Source organism: Halichoerus grypus, chromosome 10 (assembly GCF_964656455.1).
Source record: "Halichoerus grypus chromosome 10, mHalGry1.hap1.1, whole genome shotgun sequence".
Taxonomy (NCBI): Eukaryota; Metazoa; Chordata; class Mammalia; order Carnivora; family Phocidae; genus Halichoerus; species Halichoerus grypus.
In genome coordinates this window covers 55,768,463-55,790,482 of record NC_135721.1, presented here as the reverse complement: position 1 = coordinate 55,790,482, position 22,020 = coordinate 55,768,463, and the positions used below count along the sequence as shown (strand labels likewise).

The 22,020-nt window shown below is 48.7% G+C and overlaps 2 long non-coding RNA genes across 2 annotated transcripts in view; one reads left to right on the top strand and one right to left on the bottom strand.

Moving 5' to 3' along the window:
• The window catches only part of LOC144379223 (uncharacterized), a 66,914-nt gene that overhangs the window by 29,311 nt on the left and 15,583 nt on the right, over nucleotides 1–22,020 (bottom strand). The window lies entirely within an intron of this gene.
• LOC118548084 (uncharacterized) lies at nucleotides 16,929–18,114 on the top strand. The gene is made up of 3 exons (XR_004923447.2): nucleotides 16,929–16,990; nucleotides 17,150–17,260; nucleotides 18,006–18,114. It is a non-coding gene; the product is annotated as an uncharacterized LOC118548084 (long non-coding RNA).

Sequence of the window (22,020 nt, the reverse complement as noted above, 5' to 3'; positions counted from 1 at the left end):
CTGTTGACAACCCAGAGAGCACAGCAAAGGAGAGCCTCCATGACTTGTTTTTTAAAGATTGACTTGACTACTTATGGTCTTCTATGGAAACCACTATATAGTCATCAAAATCAACTTCCTTTTGGGAACACAGTGAGACTACATTTCCCAGTTCTCCGGGGAAGGTGGGTGGGATCATTTGACCAATTCTGGCCAATGGAATAGGGTAGAAGTGCTACTTCCTGCTCCCTTAAAGCCTTTCATGTGATCCTCTACAACTGGAGCCAAAGTATTCTGAGGACCTAGGAAACAGGCAGAGCCTGGGTTCCTGAGAAGCCCCTTGGAGGAGAGCCATAAAAGTAGGAAACTTGGGTTGGACTATTCCTAAGTGAGAAGTAAACTTTCCTTGGTTTAAGCCATTGATGGCTGTTTGACATAGCAGTCAACTCTTAATACACACTGTATATGTTAGAGTAAGGGTGTTGAGTTCCTTCCAAACGGGACTGTGACTCCCCACCTCGGAAACCCCACGTTCGATGCTGTTACTGCATCCAGCCTTTTTAGCGGCCTTCCCAGAGGTCCAAGACTGGGTGAGTACAGCAGCAGCTTGCTTGCCTTGTTCTTCGGGATTTAGACATTTAAGAGACTGAACATGAAATGGTTTCAGTGTAAGAACTTAAAAATCCTAGATTGAGAGAATTTTAGTGAATGGAAGGTGCATGTGTAGTCATCTGGTTCAACCATTAAAATCAGTGAGAAGGAAACCGAAGCCTTGGGGGCATAGTACTGAGTTAGGGCCATAGGCTGGATAGTACTAGAACCAAAGTCAGCTCCCCCTTCTTCAGAGCTCCCTCCAAAGTGCCCGTTGATGCATCTGGACATATAGCGTAGCATCGCATCCACGACTCAAGCTTTAGAGTTGGCCCAGACTGGGTTAAGGTCCTGGCTCCCCTTCTTACCAGGGAGAGTATTTTACATCTCTAACCATCTCTAACCTTGTCTGTAAAATGGAGAAAATAATGACAGTACTTCCCTCTTAGTGTCGTTATATCCGCTACACAAATTAGTGCTCACAGAGGGCTTAGCACACATCTGACCCTAATAAAATTTTGTTAGGTTCTTCCTTCAATTAAGAGAATACCGAACTGATCCAGCAATTGCACTACTGGGTATTTACCCCAAAGATACAAAAGTAGGGACCCAAAAGGCTACGTGCACCCCGATGTTTATAGCAGCAATGTCCACAATAGCCAAACTGTGGAAAGAGCCAAGATGTCCATCAACAGATGAATGGATAAAGAAGATGTGGTATATATATACAATGGAATATTATGTAGCCATCAAAAGGAATAAGATCTTAATAAAATCTTTAAAAAAAAAAAAAAGGGCGCCTGGGTGGCTCAGTTGGTTAAGCGACTGCCTTCGGCTCAGGTCATGATCCTGGAGTCCCGGGATCGAGTCCCGCATCGGGCTCCCTGCTCAGCAGGGAGTCTGCTTCTCCCTCTCCCGCTCCCCCCTCTTGTGCTCTCTCTCTCTCAAATAAATAAATAAAATCTTAAAAAAAAAAAAGGAATAAGATCTTGCCATTTGCAACGACGTGGATGGAACTGGAGGGTATTATGCTGAGCGAAATAAGTCAAACAGAGAAAGACACATATCATATGACCTCACTGATATGAGGAATTCTTAATCTCAGGAAACAAACTGAGGGTTGCTGGAGTGGGGGGTGGGGTGGGAGGGACGGGGTGACTGGGTGTTGGACACTGGGGAGGGTATGTGTTCTGGTAAGCGCTGTGAATTGTGCAAGATTGTTGAATCTCAGATCTGTACCTCTGAAACAAATAATGCAATATATGTTAAGAAAGAAAAAAAGAAAAAGAAGAATGTAGCAGGAGGGGAAGAATGAAGGGGGGGAAATCGGAGGGGGAGAAGAACCATGAGAGACGATGGACTCTGAAAAACAAACTGAGGGTTCTAGAGGGGAAGGGGTTGGGAGGATGGGTTAGCCTGGTGATGGTATTGAGGAGGGCACGTTCTGCATGGAGCACTGGGTGTTATGCACAAACAATGAATCATGGAACACTATATCTAAAACTAATGATGTAATGTATGGGGATTAACATAACAATAAAAAAATTTAAAAAGAAAAAAAAAAAAAAGAGAATACCGAACTTGTATAAAAACAATGCCGCAGCCTTGACGGAACAACATCCTACACAGCTTTAAGATTACTTCTTTTGTGAACAGAACTCTGCATTTTCTACTCATACTTTTGAAGGAGTTCAAAAATATGCTGCTTTGGTATATTGATTCTTTTGAGCTGAAGGCACTTGAAAAACAGCAGATGCAGGGAGAGGCTCTCTCGGAACTGCCCTCCTCTGCCTAAAGACAGAGCCTGCAAAAGGAACTCGATTGTCCTAAATCCCCAACCTGGGAGTTTCATCCACCGGGGAAGACTGACTCCTATCCCAGGAGAGGAGACTTCGAGTCCACACCACCCCCAGACAAACGTTGTCACACCCTCATACCTCCTGTCTGTTCTTCTGAAGGCCCATTCATCTTTCCCCAAAGCATTTATTCTCCCCTAAGCGACCTGCATCTCCCTCTCCTTCTCTATTCAGATGGTATATAAGCTCTCAAGTCTCATCTGTTTTTTAGGTGTTCGCTTTTTTTCCCACTGTGATGCCCTTGTCCACGTAATATTAAAAATTAATACGTGTGTATATCTTTTCTCTTGTTGTCTGCTGTCAATTTATGTCATAGACCCAGCTATCGAATCTAGGAGGGTAGAGGGACAGTCTTTCCTCTCCTACACTTTATTTGGGGCATTGGTTCCTTTCCTTATATGCCTGATTCTCTCCTCTACCAGATGGTAAATTTCTTGCTGTCTTATCTCTTTCTCTATTCCGCGGGGCGTAGGAGTGTGACTTGCACAAAATGGGTGCTCCCTGGAAGCTTGTTGGGGAGCAGAGCCTAGCATGGGGAAGATGAATGTAAAGACCTTGTGAAAGCTCTAATACCCCATTGTTGGCCAGGGTTGACCAGGCCCCATCCCTGCCTCCCATCCGGCTCACGCTTTGATGAAGAGAAGGCAGTCACTACTGCTGACCGGTCCTTCTTAGAGAAGACCTTGACCTCAATAAGCCCCAGAGAAGGTGGTGGCCCCAGAAATGCCTGGCCAGTTCTGGCCACCAGCAGGCAGACCTGGTTTACTGGGCTCTCGCTGTCTCCCGGTTTCATCCTCAGGACAAGAATTGCTTTATGAAAACCAGAAGGCTGGAACGTCTTGAAAAGCCTGGCTCCTCCCTCCAGGGCCCCCAATTCACATGTGCACGCACCCCTGCCCCTGGTGGCCAGCCTCGCTTTCAGAATCCTGACCATTTTACTCCGTAGCAGCACCCCCAGAGCGGGGGGAGCCGGGGAATGTGAAACTCAAATTAGACTGTACTTCTGCGAAATGGGAAGATTTGAAACTACTTCTCTAAGAATCAGTCTCACTATTTGTTGGTTGGTGCATGAGAATTTTCCAAGGCCTCTACAGCCTGAAGGCCCTAAGGGGACCCCCATTAGCAGTAAAAACTCCAATGTCCTTGGCTCCCGCCCCACTCGCACAACCCAGGACTTTGGCTTCCTCTGGTGCCGGTTTTAGGAGGCCCCCGGGCAGCCTGTGAGCTCACTGTCTTGGCCCTTGAAGCCCAGACAGGCGTTGGCAGCACCACTCCTGCCAGAGGCCGTGAGGAGGCAGAGGTCGCAGCCCAGAGCACTGGCCCCAGGCCCCCCGGCGGCCAGCCCTGCAGACACCGGCTTTGCTGCCCTCACCCCTGGAGGGCCCCACTACCCAGTGAGCCACACCAGGTACCCCTTGGGCTGCAGTGAGCTGGACCTCTCCCCGGGCCACAGGGCACAGTGGCCCCTGCACACCCAGGGTAAACTCTACCCAGGCTACCCGTGCAGTTGTGACCCGAGGCCAGGTCCTGTCTCCCGGCAGGCCTGGGAATGCAGTGGGGGGCGCGGCTGAGCAAAGCCGATACCTTTTAGCCCCTGAAGCCGCAATTTAAGGGCTGCCGGCGTTTCAGGGGCTTGGTGGAGGCAGGAAGTCCTCTTGGAGCAGATTTTTGGTTGTTGTTCTAGGAAGATACTTGGAGTGGCCCCTCTTGGTCATGTTAGTGGTTAAGTCCGCCGTGGGGCGGGGGAGGGGTGCAGCAGGATCTTTTGTGGAAGACAACGTCCCGTCTACCACTCTGCAGGTGCGGTGCTGATCTCAAGAGAAAGAGGAGAGCCAGCCTGCAGAAAGGTCCAGGAACTTTCTGGAGCTCAGGGATGTTGAGGTGGCTGAGTCGAACAGGAGACCATGTCCAAGGAGGCAGGTCTGGATGTGACCTGGGATGGATCAGAAGCCCCGACGGTACAAGGGTTTGCCTGGTCCCGCCACCTCCTGGCTTCTCCAGCTGCTCTGTGAGGAAGCCTGACTTTGAGACTAGGGACAGAGCCTGAGGAGCCTCCAGACCAGAGAAATTCAACCCCGCTGCATGTTAGCATCAGCAGAAGAACATCTAAAAGTACGGACGCAGTAGCACTCCAACAGCTATCTGTGCCCCGACGTTCCCAACAGCATTATTCACAATAGCCGACCGGCGGAAACAGCAGTGTCCCGGATGAATGGACGAACAGCATGTAGTAGATCCAAACAATGAAATAGTATTCAGCCTTTAAAAAGAAGGAAATTGTGTAATCTGCTACAACACAGATGAACCTTCAGGACATTACACTAGTGAAGCCCACTTACCTGAGGCCCCTAGAGCAGGCAAATTCACAGAGACAGAAAGGAGGATGGTGGTTGCCAGAGGCTGGGGGGGACGGGGAGTTCCCCACTCGGTCGGTACCCGGTTTCAGTTCGGGATGCTGAAAAACTCCAGAACGGGGGTGACGGTTTGCACAACAGTGTGAATGTAGTTAATGCCACTGAACTGCACACTTAAAACTGGTTAAAATGGTAAATTTTATGTTATGTATATTTTACTATATACACACAAAACAACAGTATCAGAGAAGTAATATGGGACTTGAAAAAGCCAGTGACAAAACAGCTTTCTTAAGGAAAGGTGCTGAACCTTCTGGGCAGGACAGGTCAAATGGGAAAAACAGAAACACCCAAGGCAGAGGCAGGCCTGAGGCCCTAAAAACAAACACACACACGCACACACACACACACACACACACACACACACACCATCAGACTTCCTCTTTTCTTTTCTTTTTCTTTCTTTTTTTTTTTAAGATTTTATTTATTTGAGAGAGAGACCAAGCAATCAAGCACAAGCGGGGGGCGGGGTGGGGGGCAGGGGGAGAAGCAGGCTCCCCACTGAGCAGGGAGCCAGATGCAGGGCTTGATCCCAGGACCCTGAGATCATGACCCCAGCCAAAGGCAGATAGTTAACTGACTGAGCCACCCAGGCGCCCTGAGTTCTGGCTTTTCTGAAGGCATCAGGCACTGGTCCTCAAGCCATTCGTTCTAAATGTTAGTAGTGAAGACCCTAGGGAGAGAGTTGCCCTGGGGTCCTAGGCAATCCCCTTCCCCCCCAAGCCACGGGCAGGGACCAAGAGGTGGACCTAGAGTGTTCCACAGGGGTCTCCTGGGAAGGGGAGCAGAAGACGCCTCTCCCCAAAATACACCATTTGGGCATGAGGACTATTTTGAGCAGATACAGGAAAAGCTCTCTGTCCTCCCCCTATTTGCCCAAAAAAGCACACCAGAGATTTGTAAAGGTATTCTCCCCACCCCCACTGCCCTCTCCGTGAGGAAGGACAGAAGTTGATCGCTGGAGGCTACTCTAGACCCTGATCAGCCCAGAGACAGCACCCAAGGAATCTGTATCACAAACCTTGCTAACACTAGCCCTTATCTTCCATTAGTTTCCCTGGATATGTGCCTTCCCACACTCTGCCCTTGGAAGTTCAAAGTCATTTTCCTTTTCTTGTCTCTTTTTTAAAGAATACATTGTTATTTTGTTCTTCTGTCTCAGAGGGCTCCATGTGTATGCATGATGCATATGTTAATAAACTTCTGTTTGCTTTTCTTTCATTATTCTGTCTTTTGTCAGTCTAATTTACAGAGTTCCCACCACTGAACCTTAGGTGGATAGGGAAAGAATTTTTTCCTCTCCTACCCCAGCAGTTGGGAAGACTAGGAAAGTTCAAGAGAGTTACTAGCTGCCCCTGCTCCTGACTTGATGGGCTCTGATATTTGCGGAAAGGAGCTTCTGGAGGGACTAGAAGCTTTCACATCTTGAATATTGATCTCAGTAGTAGTTGCCTGGGTGCAAAAATTCATGAAGCTGTATACTTAACATTTGTGTACTTTGCTCTATTTAAGTTATACCTCAATAAAAAAAAAAAATACCAATGGCCAAGTTTACCCCTCGGAAATTCTAGATTTAAATGGTCTGGGGCAGGGCTCAGGCATCAGTATTTCTAAAGCTCCCCAGTGAGTTCTAATAGGCAGCCAGCACTGAGAAACACAAGCATATCCTGGTGCGGGCTGCCTGGTGACTGGTCTATGCGTGGCCTTTGGAAACAGGACTAGCCCATGTAGACTAAAACTCCAAGGGTTCTAGGGCAATTCATGGGGAGGGAGAGAGGAGCATTAAAGTTTGTGAACTCCCACCTGTCCTCCTAGATCCTTCTAAGACCTCCCTCTCCGCTTTCCCCATATGGATCAACTTTGCAAATCCAACCTGCAGGCCACCACCCAGGGACTCATCAGCTCTACCTGGATATCTGAACCCCAGTGGCAAGGGCCTCCCATAGTAAAAGCCAGAATCCAAGGCTTCAGCCTCAAGTGCCTCTGGCCAGAGCATCACCTCACAGTAAGCCAGGAGAGCCTGAGGCTGAGTGCTGCAGGAAATCAGGGCCCACTGCTTCAACCTGGCATCTGGACGCATGGCCTGCAAGGAAAGGGGGTACACAGTGAGCCAGGTGGTGGGAGGACACAGACATTTCCAAGGACCCTGGAGAAGAATGAGCAAGATAATTTTGGCTGAGGAGCCCTGAGTAAATGCAGTATAAAAGCTTTGTGACTATGGCCTGGGGAGTCGTTGGAATGAGTATTTATGGCTTATTTTTCATTGAGCTTGGCTAGAAGACTTCAGAAATGAAAGATTTTTTGGCACCAGAAGGCTTGCACCAACCAGCATATCTCTAAATTAAGTAGGGAAGCAGACAGGCTCTGAGTTACTGGACACAAATTTCATGCCACGGCATGAACATTCAGGTTTCTTGAAATGAGTTCTTGCAATTAGACATTTTAAAATATCTAATGAATACCAATGAAGAAAGAAAAAAATGAAGTGATGTCTACTCAAGTAGCTGTTTAATGGCAGAAAGAGAGTGTCACGTTCATTTGCAGGACATCCCGCGGCAGGGACCCCCCCCCCTTTCTTTTCTTGACGGTCAGAGTCACCCTAAACCACTTGTAGTTTTCCTGAATAACTTCCCAGTCTCCTGAGCAGTTGAGATACATTTGAGACACACCATCTTTCCCTCAACCCCAAACATAAAAGCCAGACCCCCTCCCATGCCTCTAGGCCCTCCCCTCTCACTGTAGGCTCTGCCCTGCCTCACCAGTGCTCCCTGGCCCCAGCCGCCCCCATCCTTCACCCCTACCCCCCTACCTCCTGCCCCCTCCAGCAGTTTCACTTCTCTCATTCCTACTGTTTTCTTTCTCTTTTCTTCTTTGTCTTCTTCCCTTTTCTTCTCTATTTCAGTCCAAAATCCCAGTCATTTTGTGCCACCCTCGTGATTTTTGCATATCCTCAATTTACTTGAATTTTTTTGACATTGACTGATGTTTTTTCCCTCTTGACTCCCTTTTAAAAACCTGAACAAAATTACCTTTAAAAGAAGCTTTTCATCAGTGAAAAATCAGTATTCCTCGCTATAAGCAGGAGGAAATTATAAAACAATAAGATATATACCATGAAAACAGAGCAATGGTATGAAATTCTAGCCAGATACTGTTGGTGACTGGAGGCTCAGAGCTGGAGGCCTACCTTCCCTTGGTTAAGAGGAGATAGGAAATGTTAAGAGAGGTGTTGAAGACAGACTAGCACCAAGCTGAGGCTTTTTCCTTCACAGAATCAGAAGTGACAAAGGGATAATCTCGGCACTGTGAGGTAATGCTGTCTGTGTCCTTGGATCATTTTGTGTAGCCCAGGGAACCATGATGGGAAGTCTCTGAACCCTGCCGTCCTTTCTTCTCTCTCTCATTTCTTCCTGCTTTCCTGTTGTTCCCTCATTTCCTCCCATCTCCCTCTCCCTTTCCCCCATCTTCCTAGTAGAGCAAGCAAGTCCTTCTGTTATCTTCAATGTTCTGACAACCCATGAGCAAACAGAGAAAAGAATTCAAACCCAGGAAAGATGACCCAAAGAGGTCCCTAAGCCAGGCTATCTCCCTGTCCTATGAAATCCTTGCTTCCAGGGCCTGGCCCTCTGCCTCTCCTCCAAGACAGCCTTATGTCCTCAGAACTGGGTATGACTTCCTCTCTGACATAGTTTTTGGATACAATGTCAACAGAGGAACACCAATCAGTGAGTGGAGATGCGGGGCCCTGGTCAGTCTCTCTGCCATCCCAGGGACACTCTGTCCCCCGAGGCAAACCGAGAGAAGAGTAACTCAGGTTGGATTCATTGGGACAGAGAAACAGACTCGTCCAGCAGCTACTCACCATAGCACACAGTGGGATGGCTGCGCCTCACAGGTGAGGCATGACATTGTTATAAGGTAAAATCGCGACTTCTGTAAAAACATTAAAAAATGAGCACGTGTTAAAGAATTTATTTTGCTCAAATGATATGACAGAACCAGGCAGATAGATGTTATAACTGGTTCAAAGGAAAAGTCAAAACAGCGCAAATTTACATGGAGTAAGGGAATGTTGAGATGAATTGCAAATGAAGACAGAAGTGGTTTTTTTCCTGCCAACGTGGGGGGGGGGGGAGGAAGAAGTCAAATCTCTACCAGATAGGACTTAATTTACATATCTATCAATTACCTACAATTTACTGAGTTGCAAAATAGCTTGAAGATAGCGAATAGGGCTTGAATGTCCTAACCCTGGAGGGTGTGCTGTAGATGATCGATATGGATGATTCAGTTTTCCACTGAAACACAAAACTGTTTACACACGAAGTTCTTAACCCATGGGAGACCCCATTCATTTGATTAATGCTTCCCTAATAGCAGCTTCTTGGAGTGTACCCCACGCGCACCAGCTCCCCACCAGCCCTCCACCCAGCAGGTAAGGCTGAGAGCACATGCTCATTTGACAAGAGGTATCAGGTGAGTTGGGGACTTGGGAGACAGGTGTGACTCATCAGTAACTAAGAGCCGGAACAGCATCAGGCTACCTAGCCCGCCAGGTCTCTTCATTACAATGAGAACTGACAACTACGGGTGCTCTGTCCAGTTTCTCTAGCTCAAAAGTTCCAAAATTCCAGGGAATAAGAAGCTGATGCTCATAAATCTTAAACTAGCCCAAGGACTCCTGGCAAGTACATAAGAGGCAACCCACAGACTGGCCCCACCAAGTCAGTCGCTGCCCCGGAGTAAATGGCAAGTAAGATACTATCTTTAGGGCTCTTCCTTTGTTTGGTTTCTTTTCTTTTTTTTTTTCTTTTTTTTTTTCATTTTTTTAAAAGATTTTATTTATTTATTTGACAGAGAGAGACACAGCGAGAGAGGGAACACAAGCAGGGGGAGTGGGAGAGGGAGAAGCAGGCCTCCCAGGGAGCAGGGAGCCGAGCTGGGGAGTTGGGGTTGATCCCAGGACTCTGGGATCAGGACCTAAGCCGAAGGCAGACGCTTAATGACTGAGCCACCCAGGTGCCCCTGTTTGTTTGTTTGTTTGTTTGTTTTAAGATTTTATTTATTTGTGTGTGAGAGAGAGTGAGCACAAGCAGGGGGAGCTGCAGGCAGAGGGAGAAGCAGGCTCCCCGCTGAGCAGGGAGCCCTACGGAGGGCTCCATCCCAGGACTCTGGGATCCTGACCTGAGCTGAAGGCAGACGCTTATCCCACTGAGCCACCCAGGCGCCCCTTTGTTTGGTATTCTTACCCACTCCCTCCCACCAACTTTTAACAGTTTAGGGCCCCTGATCAATACTGTAGAGGCTTGATTAACTGGCTGAGAAGATCTCTTTCCCTTTTTCACGCGGTTTTCCAGAGAGTGGCCGCAGAGCGACACCGTGCCCGGATCTCTCTTCCTACTCCAGATTCGGTGTCTTCCCGCAGGGTGGGCCGACCCAACGGCTCTAAACGTGGCGTGTGGGATGGGAGAAATCCCCAGAAGGCTGAGAGAGGCTGGGAGGCCGGCCCTGGCTGCGCTCCCGGGCCAGCCACGCACCCCCACCCCCGGGGATGACCAGGGCACGTGCCCCCTCCTGGGCGCGCCCCGCGCGGCCCCCACGCTGCCGCCCTGCAGGAAAAAGTGTGAGTCACGCCGGGGGCGGGCCCGCAGGAGGCCGAAGGCCCGAGGAGCAATTAACGCGACAACTCTCCCGCGGGCCTGTGCCCGGGGCCGGGCCAGAAACAAAGTCCGCAGCCTCTCCTCCCTGCCCGGCGTCTCCTGGCCCCAGGAGCAGGAGTAGGAGGGGCTAAACCGGAGAGGGGCGGGGGGTGGGGGGGGGCGGAATCTAGTTTCCAGTCGCTTCAGCCCTAAATTCTCCCTAAGACTGCCAGAAAAGATGCTAATAAAAGACCAATTGTGTGGCCGGAGTGTTTTCTTCGGACTTCTGCCCGGGGAACTGGATAGGCAGCGCAGAAGCAAGGTCACACCAGTCCCATCCTATGGCAACACCTTTTGCTCGCTACTGACCCCTCCTGGGGTGATGGGGACAGCTCGTGGAGGCCCTGGGCGGCAGCCCAGAGAAAGAAGATTGACCTGGACACAACTACTGGGTTCTTAACCCCGACATCTGTTGGAGGATGGTCTTCCCTAAACCTCAGGCCACAGACTCAGAGGCTCAGATTTGGGCAATTCCCTTCCCTCCAAGAGGCCCCAAAGCCTTTCACACGGGACTTCTCTTTTGCCTGAATCTCCTTAACATTTTGTCCTGGGGAAATGGAAGGAGGCATTGAGGACCCTTAGGAGAATGAACTGAACATAGTTAGGTGGTGGCAAGGTCACCCTAGCAGCAGAGTAAAGGGTGGATTTGGGGGCAAGGCTAAGGTAAGCCATTGATCCTTAACGGTTAGTTAGTGATGCCCTGGCAGGTGCTGACTCTAGCCCGGGGCTTTAGGAAATAGCCCACTGAAAGATCTGGAGGGGCTGCAGCAGGGCAAGGGCAGTAAATGGAGAGAAGAGGCCGGGGCCTCCTGAAGGGTTGGATGGGGTAGCGGTGTTAGAAGGAGAGAGCAGACTAGCACCACTTCTCTCTCCACACCCTTCTCTCCCGGAGAGTTAATTTTTGCTGACAAAGTAAATCCTGCATCCTTCTGGCAAAACAGGACCCTAAGCAGAAGGGCAAGTGTGGGACGCAGAAAAGAGAAGGAATGTTGATTTGAGTACCGTGAGAGATGGGTTCGTTGCAGCGGCTGAGAAGAAGGGCTTTGGCATCAATCTGTTCAGAGCCCGGCTTGGGCTCTGAACTCAAGATGCTTTTTGTCTCTTTGGTCTCTGTTTCTTCACCTACAGAGAGAATACAACACCTATCCTGTGAGGTTTCAATTTTTTTGTTTTTAATGATTAAATGATTTCAACTGCTGAGTGTCTAGTAGTTCAGGAAATACAAGCTCAAAAAAAAAAAAGTAATAGACAACTGAATGCTATAAAAATAACTGCATTGATTGTTACTATGAGCCAGACATTGTATTAAACATTCTACATAATCTCATTTAATCTTCTCAACAGCCCCATGAGGTAAGTATATTGTGATCTCTGGTTTACAGCTGAGCGAACTGAAGCACAGAGAGTTTAAACCCCTGACTAAAGTCACACAGCGAATAAGTGGTAGAGCCAGGACTCAAACCTAACTCCAAAATCACGGACCTTGACAATCACACTGATGATTCACAGCACATCCAGGTCAAGGCATAGGAAAAAATGTCTTGGCCTGAGCTACAGAGTCGTCAGGATTTAATAATCGCTGAAACCACGGCTGTAGATGGAATCATCCAGAAGAAGCATTGAATACAGTTGAGGAGAGAAGGAAATACCGATATTTACAGTGCAAAGGAAGAGAAGCCCTGAACAGACTGAACAGAAACAGCCAGAGAGGTAGGAGGGGGTGAGATCAAGGGAGGAGGGCTGGCTTCCAGGAGGGGGTGTCAAGGGGAGCACACTGGGCAGCCAGCTGTGGCTTGAGATGAGCCCAGTGATGGGTCCTTTGATGGCAAGAGCAGGGGAGGGGCAGAGGCTGGGTTGAAGGGATAGTTAGAAACAGACAGCAGATGAGCCTTGGAAGGAGGGAGGAGGGTGATCGCTACAGGTGGGTGCGGGGGAGGGAGGCCTCTGTATTCTGACGAACGCACTGAGATGGAGAAAGACTTCCTCCAGCAGCAGGAAAGGACATGCATTCTGAGTGAGAATGCAGGAAGGTGAGGGGTTTTATGGCCAATCGCCCCTCGTTCCTTTGTGAAGTTGGAAGGGCGTGCGGTGGGAGCTGGGTAGGCAGTTGGAGAGCGATGGTAAAGACTGGAAACCAATGGGGCAAATGGTGTCAGGCCAGCCAGGCTGGGTAATAGGACTGCTAAACCAGGCGAAGCTCCAACGGGGTTAGAGATTGTGCATTGGGAATGGCCAATGATCTCACTTTGGGGTGCTTTCCCCAACAGCTTCAAGAGCCCCTGACAGGGTCACCCACCATCCCAGTTTCCCCAGGGCAGTTCCAGTTTTAGCGCTTGAAGTCTGGGATCCCAGGAGTTCTGTTAAAAAGAAAGAAGTGGGGGTGTCTGCAGAGCACAAGACCAGCAGTGTCCATCAGGGAGGCAGCAGAGGGCAAGTGGGGTGCGAAGGCTATTGTAAAAACGATCCAACTTTGCTTTTTCACCTGCTCAAATTCTCACCGTCTCTCCTCTGCCTGAGATACATTATGTATGTACTCATTAGCTCTAACCAATATCATAGTAAACCTTCTGTCATAGCTTCATAAAAATCCTCTATCCAAGCACGTCGACACCCTGACCCAGAACACACTTTGTATTTTCCTATTTCCAGGTGTTGAAATGTAACACCCCCTCCCACCCACCCACCTTCTAACAGGTAGCCAGACCCCACCATCCATCAGAGCCTGGCCCAAACCTAATCACTTAGTCTATAACCACATAATATTAGTGCCCCGAAGAACCTTTAAGACCATCCAGCCCAGTATCATGTGTCTTCAGGGATCTCCCCATGTAGACATAGCTCCTGGAGAGTGGGTCCAATTTTACCCTTCTCAGGGGTCCTCTTAGCCCCCAGCACAATGACTGATACACACAACAGATGCTCACTAAGTACTTATCGACTGACAGATTAATCAATAAATGCTCACAGACAGCGCAGTGAGTGTAACCCGCCCTGCTTTTGAATCGGCAGACAAGCTCTCCGGAGAGACAGCTGGGGAAGGTGGGGGGAGAAGCTGGCTGTGAACCAGGGAGGCCCTGCTGGGCCACCCTGGGATGCTGGGGTGGGAAACAAATGACTACAAAGCTGAAAGCCACAGAGATTATCACCCCTCGAACGGACACATTAAATGACAAATTACAACCGTCCTCCATCTTCTGCAATACACTTTGATATCATCTCTGCTAAAGGGAGTGTTTCTGCTGCCACCCCCATCCCCGGCCATTTTTATCCCAGCCCTGAAGATCAGGATCTGTGGCGGAAGGGAAACGAACAGGGATCCTTGGTATGGCCCTCTACCCAAAGCTGCCTTTCCGGGCCCTGGAGGGGTGGGAGCACTGGGTGGGGATAGGTTCTTTGTATTCTTGATTGCAGCAATGCTGCAGGGGGAGGTCTGGATCTCCCCTGATTCGTTTGGAATTCCTAAGAGCCTGGAAGATCCTTGAGGATTCTGGATCCACTCTAAGCTTCGCGGTTCGCGGTTAGGTCTCTTTTTAGTGATCAGCGGTCCTGGCCAGGCTTGTTGGTTCTGAGAGTTCATCAACCAGTGAGCAAACATTTGCTGAGGGCCCGCTTATTGGGGGAGAGCAGAACGAGCCCGGGAGAGAACCCCCGTGAGGAGTTCACAGTGCAGTTGAAGTCTCAACACTGCAACCATTAGCAAATGATAAATCATGATCTGTGTGGCTCAGACTGCCGGGGTCTTCCCAGCACCAACCGCCTCCAAATTCTCTTCGAAGACTCCACAGCCCCAGTTACTGGGGTGGATGCTACCAGGCAGCAGAGGAAGAGGTGACCTCTCCTGGTTTTGAGGATGTAAGGGGAGGGATGGAGGGGCAAGGCAATGTTCCAGCCTTAGGGGGCAGCCAGTTTGAGAGGAGGAAAGGAACCTAAAGAGACAAACATGCAGGAAAGCACCAGACAGGGATAGACAGACAGGTGAGATTTAAGTCTCTAGCTGATCAGCACCCCTTCCCTCGCCCCCCAGGCCACAAGCTCTAGCTTGGAATTTTCCTCCGATTGGTTATGATGAGGTTCAAGGACATGCTACCCCAAAATATGGCATCTAGGCATCTTAACTATTTTAGGCTGAAGGAGTTGGAGAGAAAAGCAGAAACGGAAAGGTCACTCAGAGCCCCCCACCCCCTTCCCTGAAACAAATCATAAAACCCTCCTGTGAGAGGCGCCCTCCCTATACCCAGAGGAAAGGAGCATCCTTATCTCTGAAGACAGAGGGAGGCCAAGAAGAACCCTACAAAGAGGCCTTCCTAAATCTCCCCCAGGTTGCAACAATCACCTCATACTCCTTTACTCCTTTGTCTGACTCCTCCATGACTATCCGCTCTAAGTCAAACCTAGCATAAAGACTCAGGTTTCTTCAGGCCTTCATTTCCTTGTGAAGGCTTCTGTGTCACAAAAAGCTCAGATGAAATAAGTCTGTGTGCTTTTCTCCTGTTAACCTGTCTTTGCCGGTTTAATTTTCAAACGTGGCCAGGGACCCTAACTGGGCTGAGGAAAACATTTTGTTCCCTACACTTAACGTGAGTCAGTGCTTACCCCCCCATCCCACCCCTACCCCACTTCTACAAGTCAGGCCCCCACCCTCTCAGTCAAAGGAGCCCCAGGAATGGACACAGCCCTTGTTCAGTGAGGCCTGGAGTAATTCAGGAGGAGGACCTTGAAGGATGGAGAGGAGAGAGAGCAGCCCAGGTGTGGAGGAGGATGGGAAAGAAGGCTCTAGACAGGCATGAGCAGGGAGGGTGGCCAGACAGGCCGGAGGGTGGGTCCAGAAGGCTGATGTGTGGAGGTTGGGGGCCCAATGGGCAGAGTGCAGGAGTGAACCCTCTCTCCGGAGGGCCCCCGGGGAGGGGAGCTTGGGTGGAGGCGGGGTCCTGGCAGGCCAGCCTGGCCTCTGAGCTCTGCAGGAGGCCGGCAGCTGTCCGACTGGCTGCACACTCCCTCCCCCGCCAGTAATCCCTTTCCACTTTATAAAGCAGAGCTAGGACTGCACACTCAGATTACACCGTGACTAGCCAGCGGCCCATCCTATAGCTGGCTTTCTTTCATTTTCTGGTTTTGTCCACATCTCCTCCAACCATTCTGTTCTTGCGACTTGTCAGAAACCCTCAGCTTTTCTTACTTCCCATTTTTAAAATGTCTGAAAGCTTGCTCACCGCTGTGATTCTGGCTCTGGGGAGGAGTGGCAGCTAAAGGCCCCTAAATCTCTACTTTTCAGAATCTGTATTGGATGCCCTAGCCAGCAACTTTTGAATTTCGAACCAGACAAAGGCAAGGTTCTGGATATTCTCACGGCAACCCTGATTTACATCCCAGAAGGAGCCTTCTGGATCACCAACTGGATCCTGGGTGGTTTTCACTGGGCAATGTTCGCATCGAAGGCCTGTTTGCCAGCCACCTCAGGGATCTGCTGGGGCCTGAGACAGCCTGTCTTCGCCTCCCTGCCCCACCCAACCTCTGACTCTTCCGACCTTGCTCCTTCCTGCTGCACTAAGGTGGGGCCAGCCGCCCTCCCCCTCTCAGTCCTCTGTGACTCAGTGGAAGCCGGTGGCCACTTCCCCCCCACCCCACCCACACTCACATTCCAATGGCCAGCTCACTGGCTTCCTGGCACTCGACACACACCCACCAGGCCTCTAGCCTAGAGTAAATAGTCATCTCTTCCTGGGATGATTTACCAGGGCCAGGGCCAGCCCTGTATTGGAAGGGGTCACGTGTATCTTAGCCTCTGAGTGCATGCCTTTCTTTCCACAGCTAATAGCCGACCTCTGTGACTCCTCCTTTTGACCCCTGGCTGACCTGAGACATTGTGTTTAAGGGAACTAGAGACCTATGCCTCAGTGTTGTACCTAGCGTAGTGCTAGCTCAAAACATCTGAGTTTTGAAAAGAGTTTTTAAAAAAGAAAGGGATTAATCCATGGAGAGTAAATTAGGGGTCCCCCCAGCGTCCCCAGCACCTGACAGAGCCGGCCACCTCCCTAAGGGCTCACTGGGGCCAGGTAAAAGGTGGAGTTGGTCATCCCTGGGCTAAAGCTCCAGCCCCTTCACTCCAAGGTCTCAGGGGCATTGTGTGACCCACCTCGGCCTCTGTTCCTCGCCTGTCTACTGGGTATGATCGTTCAGTAGCTCCTCAATTCCAGGATGTACAGTTTTTTACCTTTTAATATCTCGGAAACTGGGATATGGCAGGATATGTCTTCCAGTCAGTGCAGATGCACTGCAATGCCCCTCCCTGCAGGAGCCTGCCTCCCAGCTGTGGAGCTCAGGGGTGGCCATGTGACTTGCTCGGGCCAGTGGAGTGTGTAGGGAAGTGACATGTATCACATCCTGGCCGAGGCTTTAAAAGGTAGCCAGCAAAGTTCCAGATAGAGACTGTTCCGTGGGCCTGGATCCCATGGTGAGGACAATGTGGGGCCCATGGGCATTTAAGGGGAGAGGAACATAAACTTTTCTTCTTGAGCCATGGAACTTGGGGTCTGTTTTGACAGCACAATCTCCCACATCCTGACTGATATCACCTCTTCCAGTTAATAACAGCTTCTTTCTTCTTCCTTAGTGGTGCGTAATGGTGCAACTCACAATCGATGGTGATGTCAATTCAGTGAAACACGGTGGTCCCTCTCACAGACCAAATGAGTTCATCACTTAGCACAACGCCTCGCCTGCAGTAAGTGTTCGATTCACCTTTGCCATGTTGTATTTCTAGCCCTCTGCACATAGCCAGTGTTCGTCATAAGTTTGGAGTCATAATCTGGTGACACAGAAAGTTGACAGCCCCCTCAGATCCCTTGTGGAATGAGAAAGGGTATAAATAAGTTCAAGTAAATCGGGGCACCTGGGTGGCTCAGTCGGTTAAGCATCTGCCTTCGGTTCAGGTCATGATCCCAGGGTCCTGGGATCGAGCCCCACATCGGGCTCCCTGCTCAGCGGGGAGCCTGCTTCTCCCTCTCCCTCTGCCTGCCACTCCCCCTGCTTGTGCTCTCTCTCTCTCTCAGATAAAGAAATAAAATATTTTAAAAATAAACAAATAAGTTTAAGTAAATTGAAATGTGGCTTTGGCCCTTGCTATTGGCGGTGCTTTGTGGGTATAGGTGTTTTAGATGGCCTTCCTAAAAGCCAGCCATTAAAAAAGCCACTTGTTTAGGTAGGTAACTAAGAATGCCGGTATTTTTTTCTTGTTAATTAACAGCTTGTCACCTGGGATATGAGAACATGGGAGAAACTATGAAATCGTGGGATGGCAAGTTTTTGGTGCAACAAAATAAAGAAACTCCACACTCTTTTAGGTGGAGCAAAATATAACAGTCTTCCATTTCTGCAGAATTTGGTATGGGCTGCAGATCCAGTCTGAAGAGATCAGACTTCCAGCTAATTCTTTACCTTCTGTGTTATACCCCTGTGTTTTGGAACAGCTGTCTCCAGGACGTGCAGACCTGATTCCATGGGGATCAGTTGACCACATCAGGCTCAATCATCATGGGACTGCCACTATTGGGCCAGTCAGTTTCTCTAAAAGACAGCATGGTTGATGCGCCATACAGAATTTGGTTCAGCTGCATGTGGCAGAATACCCAGAATAAGAGCAGCCTAATAAATGGAAATATATTTCTTTCTCATCCAAGAGTTGAGCAGTCTAGGACTGGTATTGTGTGGCCTCTTTTTTTATATAATTTTTTAAAGATTTATTTATTTGAGAGAGAGAGCATGAGCAGGGGGAGTGGCAGAGGGAGAGGGAGAGAAAGAATCTCAAGCAGACTCCCTGTTGAGCACAGGGCCTGATGCTGGGCTCGATCTCATGACCCCAAAGTCATGACCTGAGCTGAAATCAAGAATCAGACACTCAACCAACTGAGCCACCCAGGCACCCCTAGTGTGGCCTCTTGATCACTATCTTGGTATGTGGCTTCCATCCTCAAATTTACCTCATGATCCAAGATGGCTGCTGAAGCACCAGTCATCACATCACATTGGGTTGCAGGCTGGAAGGAAGAAAAGAAAGACTAAAGCTCTCTCCCACTTCCTGCTGGGTCGGCTCCCTTTAAGCATCCTTATCAGGAGTCTCACAGAACACTCCTGCTTACATCATTGCCAAAATCTAGTCACATAGTCATACCTAGATGCAAAAAAGTCTAGGAAATGGAAGGATTTTTTTTTTAGGAAGACACATTATCACCCAGAATATAACCCAAGTTCTGCCACCAAAAAAAGAAGCAAGGATAGATACTGAGGAACACTCAGAATCTCAGCCACAGTTGGGAAGGAAATATAGGACATCTTCAGTATGTTTTTAAGTTTTCTTTTTCTGTAAGAAAGGTGTGCCACTTTGGAAAGGTAAAAAAATAAGTAAATGAACCACTTTGGAACAAGAAAAACTCTGAAAAAGAAAGATCAGTGTTTAACCCAGGAGTAGTTTCTGGAGGTGGAATTTCAGGCATCAGAGAGATAAATAGTGGTGTTTTAGAAATGGGAGTAGAGACCTTGCCAGAGACCCTTGCCATTCCACGTGGACATATGGAAGGCTTATCCAGTTTGTGTGAGAGTTTTATAGGCATGGATGTCCATTCCCTTCTATATGAAGCCAAAATTGGTCTCCATGTCTGTCTACCCTTCTCTCCATTTTGCAGTGTCTCATGGAATATAAAATTCACAGTCTACTCCAATGCAGTTCTCTCTTCTCCCCATAATCACCCCATTCAACTACCTGTGAGCTCTTTCCAAAATGCAAAGCAAGCCTGTCCCTCTGCTGATTAAATCCTTCCCAGGCTTCCTGACCAAGGCAGAAAAACTCTCTCCCCATGGACCCCCTTCCCTATTTTCAGCCCTGCCTTCTGCCTCCTCCCTTTCCCCAGATCTAGCCTTCAAGAAACTTTTCCCTGGGATGCCCCACCTCTCCTTTGTCTACTGAGCAAACTCCTACTTTCCCTTCAATGCCCTTCTCAAAGCCACTTTCTTTGTGACGTTTCCCTTGATTGCTGTCAGGCACAGCCCTTTTCCTCTTTCTTTTTGTCCCTGTGACCCTTTGTGTACCCATCTCTGCCTGGGTCTGTCAGCAGGTTTGTCTTCTCCACCAGAGTGTGAACTCTTTCAGAGCAGGTACTGGGCTCTTCATTGTTGTCTGTGCCTTGCTGCCAAGCACAAAGCCTGGCATCAACCAGGTACCCCGTGCAAGGCAGTTACGAAGCAGTAGAGCACAATGGTAATGAGCGGAGACTCTGAGGTCAAAGCCAGGCTGTGCTGCTGACTGGGACTTAGCATCTCCATGCCTCAATTTCCCTACCTATAAAAAGGGGGTAATGATACTTCCTATCCCCCAGGTTTTTGTTGAAGTTTAAATGAGGAGACATGGGGCGCCTGGGTGGTTCAGTTGGTTGAACATCTGTCTGCCTTCGGCTCAGGTCATGATCCCAGTGTCCTGGGATCGAGCCCCACGTCAGGTTCCCTGCTCAGCAGAGAGCCTGCTTCTCCCCCTCACTCTGCCACTCCCCCTGCTTGTGCTCTCTCCCTCTCTCAAACGAATAAATTAAAAAAAAAATCTAAATGAGGAGACATGTGCAAAGGGTCTGTCACTCATTACGTATGAGTTATTACTTTTATCTTCATTATTTCTGAATAAGGTGCAGGAAGGACACACATAACCCTCTTCCTCATCAGCTCAGTGATCTTGATTAGGCAAGACCAGCTCTCTGAGAGACGCAGGCTGATGTGACATAAATATTGTGTGTCAAACACACACTGGCATGCTGACTTCCTGGAGAAATTCAGGCAAATTACAAAACTCCATCTCTTTGCGTGAACACTCTTGCCTAGTTCCTTGGTCCCTGTCCATTTGCAGGGAGCACATTTAGTAACCCAGAGTGCTGGAAAAGTCCTGGCTGGAAAGGGTTAATCCCAGAGCCTTAGAAGGAATTGGGCTCTGGGGAAAGTGGGGTTTCTAGTGATGGTGGAGAATGAGGCCTTTCTGCATCCATCTGAGGTCCCGGGAGGCATCACCATGGTGATGCCGAATGTGGGTCCACTTGCCATTCATGTGGGGCTTTTTATTTCTCCTGTTCTGGTGAGGTTCAGTTAAACTACATTCTGACCAAATGAGGCACAAAGGGAAATGCTTTGCTCAGCCAGGGTGGCATGAGAAGTTATTGGAAAGGCAGGGACTTGATCCCTGATTCATTCAATAACAAATATTTATGGAGCCTGTTCTGTGCCCGGTCCAATTCCAGGTATGGAGGACTCAGCAGAGAACAAGTCAGACCTAATGGAGATGGCAGGCAATAATCAAAGAAGCAAATATATGCCATATTTCCCTGATTCTAGGATGATTTTTACATTTCTGAAATCAGAGTGGATGTGTTTCATAATTAGTGGTGGTCCTAAGAACATTTTTTCTTTCATAGTGATACATAAAATTATGCTGCACTTTACAATTGATGGCATCTGAGATTTAATAAAATATAACAATATGTTTCAGGGGATGGCATCCTAACCCTTCTTGATACTGATTTGTTTCCCTTCCAGGCAAGTTATAGTAGAAAATTGAAGCCTGGAATGGACAGTGATCTCTCTGACCGATGTATTCCTGGGACTTCCTTAGAAATCCTTAGCTCTCTCTGTTATATTTCTGTGAATCTGCTTTCCTTTCAAACCAATAAGGATCCTACCTGTATCAGTAAAAAATTTGTTTGGCTGCAAATAGGAAGAAAATCCAACCAACAGTGACTTACACTAACTTGCTTAACCCTAGGGCTGGTGCAGCTGCTCAAATACGTTGTCAGATACCCAGGCCTCTTCTATCGTTTTGCCCTACTATCCTCAGCCCATGACTTTAATCCTCATGGTCACAATATGGCTGCTGCAATTCCTGGCCTCACATCCTTGTTCCAGGCAGGAAGAAGGAAGAAGGGCAAAGGGCTCATCGGTCCTTTTGCTTTTGCCTTTTTTTTTTTTAAGTCAGAGAAACAAGCTTTTCCAGAAATCTCACTTGGCTGATTTTGCCTATACCTCATAGATCACTGTGGTGTCACATGCTGAGCTAGAAAGGGTGATGAAAAAGACAATTGTGGATGAAGATGAGAAGCAACAGTATCTGCTCTGCTCAAGAAACAGAACAATGCAGTTCTACAACTGCACTGTGTATATGTGTGTAATAGCACTGGTGGTGGGACTTAGAAGGAAGAGGGGATACATTTCCCACTTCTGAAGGGAAATCACTAGACAGATTTGTCTCACCTGAGAATGTGACAGAAGCTAGTCAGTACACATTGAGACAAAGCCTGGGTTTCTTCACATATCTCCAAATATCTAGCCAACTCGATAAACAGAATGATCTCATGGACCCTGGCCATGTGTTACTACCTCCCAAATAAGAGGGAAATAAACATTTCAGATCAGGGTGATGAACCTCTAACTCAGAGTAGAGACTCCATTCTTCCC